The sequence below is a fragment of the Amphiura filiformis genome, chromosome 18, assembly GCF_039555335.1.
Source record: "Amphiura filiformis chromosome 18, Afil_fr2py, whole genome shotgun sequence".
In the NCBI taxonomy this organism is placed as follows: domain Eukaryota; kingdom Metazoa; phylum Echinodermata; class Ophiuroidea; order Amphilepidida; family Amphiuridae; genus Amphiura; species Amphiura filiformis.
The window spans coordinates 8,046,054-8,054,068 of NC_092645.1; positions in this window are offsets into that span (position 1 = coordinate 8,046,054).

Here is an 8,015-nt window from a genome sequence, read left to right on the forward strand (position 1 = left end):
AAAGTTGTTAATTGACCTTCATTCCCAACATCCGAATAGGCTGCACAAGACAACCAGAGAATGATAGGCATCTGTGTACTCCACCCAGTCCAACCAAATGTGGACTGGGGCTTCTTGAGAAGAGAGAGTTTGTTTGATAAATTTCAATTGATGGATTTGATATGAAGGGCCTTGCCAATAAGGCGGCCAACTCCATATCATTTAACCTTCATCTTGATTCGGCCATTTTAAAACTTAAGATCTCTTCAGAAAACCAAGAGGGTGTCTCTCACATTGCCTGTGTTCTCCCTGATCAGCTGATAAAACTTCCTTGGCAATTGTGGATATACATAATATCAAATATGTGCAAAATTCAGGGTTGTGGTGGTTAAAAGAAATCATACTTGTAAATGTTCTGTGTTTTGGAATAGAGCTGATACCTGCTTTTCAATTATGCTTGCCATCTTCCTTACTTCCGGCACATTATTGACTGCATTCTTATCAATAGTATGCTGGTGAATGTATAATGTGCAAATGATAGTTAAAAATAATTTCAAATAATAATTAAAAGTAGTCATACTTGTAAATGTGCTCTGTGGTTTGGAATAGAGCTTATTTTTGCTTTTCATTTATGCTTGCCATCTTTCCTTTCTTCCGACACAAATGACTTGCATTCTTGTCGTTAGTATGCTGGCGAATGTATAATGTGCAAATAATAATTAAATATAATATCAAATAATACTTAAAAGAAATCGTACTTGTAAATGTTCTCTATGTTTTGGAATAGAGCTGATATCAATTTAAAATTTAAAATTACATGATGTACATTAGCAGATGAATTGATTTCACTGACATACTGTACAATAGAGTAGAGTACTAGTAGGCTAGTAGTTTTGAACCGTTTTGAATCATTCAATGGCGCTGTCAGATATTTCAGCAAATGGACCCCCATGCATGCTGAACCTCTTTTTTTGAAATATTTCAGTAGTAAGTTGCATCTTTCTCGTACTCTCCTCTGGTCAACCTTGAACCCATCTTCTTCAAACACACTGTTCGTGGACTTGGCTATCTCTTTGTAGATACTTCAGCCATTTTTGGAAATCCAAAAGGATTTTTAGAAGGTGTGGTGGTCGTGTATTAGGCTCATTGACTAACTCGCTTTTAACAAAGGATAACTGGATTTGACCGGCTTAGATTTGAATACCAGTTTTCATTGTATGAGCGCTTAAGCCACACCAGGATCTTTTATAAAACGTTAATAGGGAATATTTTAATAATGCATTGTTCCTTTGTTTTTGCTGATGCATAAATTCTATAGCATTGTGAATGAATGAATAAATGAACGAATCTTTTTTTTCCATAACAAAACAACAATTAATGAAATACATTGAAATTACATATCGAAACATATAAATTTTATACAAAGACAATTATGGAGGAGGTGATTGAAAGGCCAATAAGGCCAGCATTGACCATAAAACAACATACAAAACACAAGTATATTAAGCCTATCACACAAGAACAAAAACAGGGCTTCAAGACATTTTCATAATTTTGAGTTTTTACTGGGGGAGGGCAACTGGGGGCAAGAGTTCTGACTGGGGGGAATTTTCCCCCTTCCATATCTTGAGTCACACTGATAGTCCTTGTATGTCCAGAGTAAGTAATGGCTTCCTCAGAATACCTTCTCTCCGGATTTATCTTTTCCACAATATCTATCATCACAGCGTGGCAGCTATATGAAATATCATTTCTTTCTAGAGAATTTGTTGCTAGGGGTTAATTTGTTGCATCTGTCAATTTGCATGTTCTTTGCTCAAGGCTGGGCTGATGTTGCGTTTAAAGGCACAAGTTCATCTACTACATCTTGCTTTTCAGTTTAGGAATCTGCATCCCCTTGGAATGGGTTCTCTTTGTTTGTTACGGGATCTTCCATCTCGTTTTCTTTCAGCATCTTTTTCTTGTCTTGTTTGAGTGAGTGGCATATTTGGGTTTGTGGAAGGCGATGAGTTCTTTTTCAATAGTCTGGAGCTTGAGCTTTGAGAAGAAGGAAAGAAGTTGTTTGCTCTTGGTGGGATTCGAACCCGAGACCCCTCGCATGCCAAGCACTCGAGACCCCTCGCATGCCATGGCCAGCAAAACCGTGCCTATATATCACTTAGGGCGATTACGTCATCACACCACATGGGATGCATGCACGAACAGCGCATATATCAAGTAGTATTTTGTAGTATTCAGGAGGGTTAGGGTTAATGGATTGGTAACCAATGAAGGCAATGTAACAAAAAGGCACAAGGTGTGTCACATCACATCCAACCATATCAGTCTAGCAACTCAGTATAGAGTTAGATCATATCCATTCAGTCTGCTCCATAGACAAAACTTGGTCTTTCCATATGTCATGGAATTGAGGCAGATTGATTTTCTTGTTTTACCCATATTCAATTTATTCTGTGAATCCTTTGAGATAATATTCATATTCACTGCAGTCTGGTCTTTCAAAACAGTAAAATATCCTACTTACTTTCATTGCATCGCTTTGTGTTATCTGTGATCATCATGATCATAGGAATGAACGTGTCAGTTGTATCATGTAAAACTGTCCTTAATATCTGTTTTAGCTATGGTGCATCATGTGATTTCTCTGAGAAATAATTGTTTCTGACTGTAACATTGGAGCAGTCGAGTGCTGTTGCCCAGTTTTATAGGGCTTTAGCTTTGTTTCCACAGCGATACTTGGATACTTTTTCCTTTTTTTTTTTCTACAAGTATTGGTTTGTCTCTAACTTGCTGCGTTTTATGGGTCTATAATTTAAAAATATTTGCTACAATGAGGTTGAGTTGCTATTGCGTTGATATAGAAAGATCCCCGACTCCCACGCCATGTTGCGTCACTCATGGATAGCAAGCTAGTCTTCCTCCGGATATATCATTATGCGCCTGGCAAATTCCAATTCAAGTGCATGTTTGTTGTTTTGACCAAAAGTAATCGCGAACGCAGACAGTCTCAAAAGCAGGCAAGACTTGTGCAAGAATCATGTTGGTTTAAAGTGGCATTTCACATAATCTTATAAAGTGTATGCATCATCTTAACTATTTTTACTGGTGTCCCCCCTGTCCCCCACCTTTTGGCCAAATGGCCCTTTTTTTTTAATCTTTTCAGCCATTTTTTGACAAGTCCGGCTGAATGTCCCCCCTCCCCCACATTTCAAGCCGGATTGGCACTCAAATGCTGGTGTCTGAATTACTGCATCTCTAATCAATGATAAATTTTAATTTCGGATCTTAGATTTGCCCCAAACTAATGATTTCTGTTATTAAAAGGTTGACCTATAGACAACAGGGTGGAGACATGCTAACACATTGTATATTTGTATTCGATGTATGGTGTATACAATTACATGTACAAAAGGAGAGCAGCATTTTTAGTGGATAAAACTGGGCAATTTCAGAACACTTTGCCCACTTTGTGCAGTGCTATCATAGTGTGTCTTCTCTACTTCCTGGAGGACACATTTATACAAAACATGACAAAATTTCTGTCTAATTTCTGTCATTTTCTCTCTGGTTTTTAAATGCTTATCAATTTTATACATGCACTTGAATAAATGTGATGTGGTATATCGAAAGCAGACACTTTTGGGCAGCATTGTAAATGGAGAAATAGCCAAAAATATTGTCTGATAGTTTCAGACTGGACTAGCATCTTGTATTTTTTGAGACCCCGGATGCACTGTTTTCATTTTGTTTTGTTTTTATGCTTATGGGCGCTGGCTCCAGGTAAAGATTAAAATTGGTTCAAGTTGATTAAATTATCATCAAGAAGTTTAGGGTTTTGTTGTTGGGGACAGGTGCATTGGAACATCCTATATAGAAGAATAAAAACCAAATAAATAAATAAAACAACAATAATAAAATGATAATTTTTCAAAAATATGGTCCAATTTGAAAAATTTAAACCTGTCATTAGATATGGAAGATTTTTTATTCAAGAAAGTAATTTGTGATGCTGAAACTGTATATCATCAGCCTACTACGCTTATTACCTCAGTCATTTTTTTGTAATTTTGAGAACAAAGTACAAAATATAGTTCAAGCATGCATTTAAACATATTTCACTAATCTTTGCACTAGAACAAAATTTTTTCATGATACAAATTAAAGCTAGGGAATAATCCAAAATAATTAAGGTGATTACATAATTGATACATGCTTGAACCACATTTGTGACTCCTCGCCACAACTGAGCCCGGATGTCGCCAATCATCATTTTTGAGATATTCAACCAAAATATTTTGCTTGAAATTAGCTTTAAAATGATGTACGGTATATCATGTCTATAGTACTTGACATTTAAGTAGTGAAAAATCAATAAAACAGTCAATAAATCCTTTCTTTCCTATTGTTTATTGTTAAGTTCGATGGAGCATATCTCAATAGTGGCACTGGCGACATCCGGCTCAGTTGTGGCGAGAGTCACATTTTATACTTCGCATTACAATTATATTCTTGAAAGATAGATATGATAAATAGGATTTTGTAAATTAGCTTTTATTTGAACTCTTTTTGGAGTTTTTGGTGGCTCTGAAAAGAGCCGTTAAAACATGTTAAACTTCATGTGCATATAATAGTTGATAATTTATTTGTTCTTATCAATGTCATTGACAGTACTTCATTTATTGAAAACTCCTGTGTTTCATGAAAGCTTTGAAGTGTGTTTGGTAGTCAAAGAATATGTAAATGTGGTAAGAAAATATACATGATTGTAGGATTGGGAATCAGAATTACAAAAAAATGACTTGGGCAACTATCGTAGTAGAGTGACGACATTCAGCATTACAATTATATTCTTGAAATTTGCAAATTAGCTTATATTTGAACTCTTTGGTGGCTCTGAAAAGAGTCATTAAAAACATGGTTGATATTATTTGTTCTTTCAGTATTACAAATAAATTTCAGCATTGCAGACTATTTCTTTAATGACAAACCCTCAATGTTGTATTATGTCAAATTAGACCACATTTGATGAATGAATATTTTTAGTGTTATCAGTGTCATTAAGTTGTTGACAGTACTACATTTATTGAATGTTTCATAAAAGCTTTGAAATGTGTTAATTGGTAGTAAATGAATATGTAAATGTGGTAGGAAATTATGAATGATTGTAGGCCTACATACATAGTAATGGAAACTATTTGTAAATAATATTATTAATATTTTTTCTATAATATTTAGTTTATGAATAAAATAAATATGTGAATGAAAGGTCATTCAAGCAATTGAAAAACTTTGTCAGTTGTAATCTGTGTTTGTGTTCAATACGTGGATTTTGGGTTTCTCTACCAGAAATTCCTTCCCACAATGCAATAATTATGCGTATAGCATAACAAAGGAGATCGATTAACCTCCGATCTCTATCTATTGTTATGCAAAACGCTTATTGCATTGTGGGAAGGAATTTCGCACAAATTGACTTCCGGTAGAGAAACCCTGAATCCGCGTGTTATTGTATGTTTAATCAATCATATCCTATGCATGGGATCATAGGCGTCAAGCCGGGGGTACAGGGGGACGCTTTTGGCAAAATTACCCTTTTTTTCAGACACATTTTGACAATTTTGGCTGATCCCCCACATACACACACATTTCAAGCTGGATTGACGCTAATGCATGGGAAGCTTATCTCAAGTCCATGGTTTTGGAAATCTAACCATTGAATGAGAAAATAATTATTGTCTTATTTTGATAGATTGGATGCTCAGAGAGCCTACTGAGACAAAAATCTGTAATATAGTAAGACATATATCATGCACATTTTTTTTTTTTTGGGAGGGGGCTTTGGGCGTGAGCCCCCGGGTTAAAGCAAGGTGGCCAAAATGGAAGGGGTGGCGGAAGAAGAAGGGGGGCAAAAAGAATTAGTAAAAAAAAAGGGCGGAAAATATTGAAAAAGTATAAAATATAGTGAAAAATTGTACTACACATAAAAATGTGTTGCTTTTATGGCGCTACCGCCTATAATCCTTTTTTTTTTTTTTTGTTTTTCTTTTTCACTTTTTTCAAAAAATTGGGTCAACCTTTTCGGGTTGTTGAGGAAGGCGGCAAAATTGAATTTTCTTCAGCCCCCGGTAGGAGCGGCCACGGCACGCCACTGCATATTGTGAGACCCTACTCCGCTAGTAGCTCCTAGTGAGTGCACCTTCAGTGCATTTTTGAAGCCCCTTTTCCCCAAGTAATCAAACAGAATTGCCACAACCAAAATGCAGGGCTATAAAACGCATTGCACACTTGCGGCCTTGCCAAATGAAAGTAGCGCAATCCTAATTCCAAAGCGCCCAAGTTTTGTGTGGGTAGGGATAGGCCTTTGAGAATCTTGTCAACCATTTTGACACGAGGCCCAGATTTTTGGTCAAATTTAACCACTTTGGGCTCCAAGTTAGTGATTTAAAAAATAACCCAAACAAATAAACAGCAACCTATTTTAGCCAAAAAGGGCCCTTGTTATACAGAGGCTCGAACATGAAACCCATATCTGTATGGTCATTTGTACCATATACCCGGGCGCGGGCGTAATCCTTAATTTAGACCGTATGGGCGTACCTGGGAATAAATTTTAAAAAATCCGATTAATTTTACCCCAGGGGTACTCAACTTTTGAAGTGATAGGTATATGCTATGCCTATCAATAGGCCCCACTTATGGCCCCTTAATGACCCTCCTGTAGAGAATTTTATTATTAAAATTGAATGCATAAAATGATGCAGAAACTTCAAAATTCTCGTATTTCAGCAAATTTGAATAATATAGGCCTATTTAAAAATAAGGACATTTTCTATTTGGGGGAAATTTTTGCTCGGTGAGCCCTTTAATCAAAATTGTATACCAAAAATAATGACCTTTTTTTTCTAAATTCTATATCCAAACAGTGTTGCCAGTCTTCAGGAAATTTCCTGATTTCAGGAAATTTTACTCTAATGATCCTGTAGGCCTACAAATGTATGGGCAAAGTACATTTTCCAGGCAATTTTGTGCCATTTCCATCACTTCTAAAATTGAGTGCCCCTGAGCACCGCAAAATGATTTCTACCATCCCCACCACTCTTAATGCTTACACCCTACCCCACCACTGTAACCTTCAAATGACTGAAAGCCTAAGATTTTGATGCTTGTGCCATTGAAATCTGTTAATTTATGAACCCTGGGATGGGGAAGGGAGAATTTTTGGACAAGCCAAAGAGGGCGAGCAAGTAGGCCTAGACCTAATTTTTGGCAGGTCAATGGGGGATGTGGGTGCAATTTTGGTCCACATTTATGGGGTAGGCCTACCTTTTAAATTGCTGCTCTAAAAAGTGTGGAATAATCGAAAACAGTAGGCCTTTAGGAACGTTCAGATAAGCAAAATTTCTCGCATTCATATCTACATTCATAATTATAGGGCCTATTGTACAGCCCTATCCGCTTTTGTTAACAAATGCTATATTTGGCCCTTTTTACTTAGAATAATTGAAGTAAAGGATTGGGATTGAGCTATGTTTCATAATGGCAAAACAGAATAAATATTTTTTAATACCATAGTTCTATAGCTCTGTTTACTATGCTAATGTCTGGATCTGGATATATGTCGGTAGAACACCTCCTATAGGCCTAAAAGGCAACTTGATCACCAACTTCTTGCTGCTATAAAGTGGATGAACGCGGTTGCAAAATTAATTTATCTGGAGCTGAATCGCTTTCTTAAAACTGGCAATGTTACAATTGTTTTTAAAACAATTGTAACATTAAAAGAAGTAAATGTTATCCAAACGGTTACATTTCAGCACATCACATCAAAGCTCCCATTGGGCGCCCATTCCTTTTTTAAAGGAACTTTTATTTCTAACGTGCCATCAAGTGCAGGGAAAATATATGTGTGGTCGAGTTTGAGAGGGGTCGAGTTGCGCTGCGCTAAAGAAAAAATAGTTCTGCAATTTATTTAGTATTACGCAGTACCTTGGACCTATGCGTTGACCTTCGATTTTAGATTGGAGGATATTAAAACT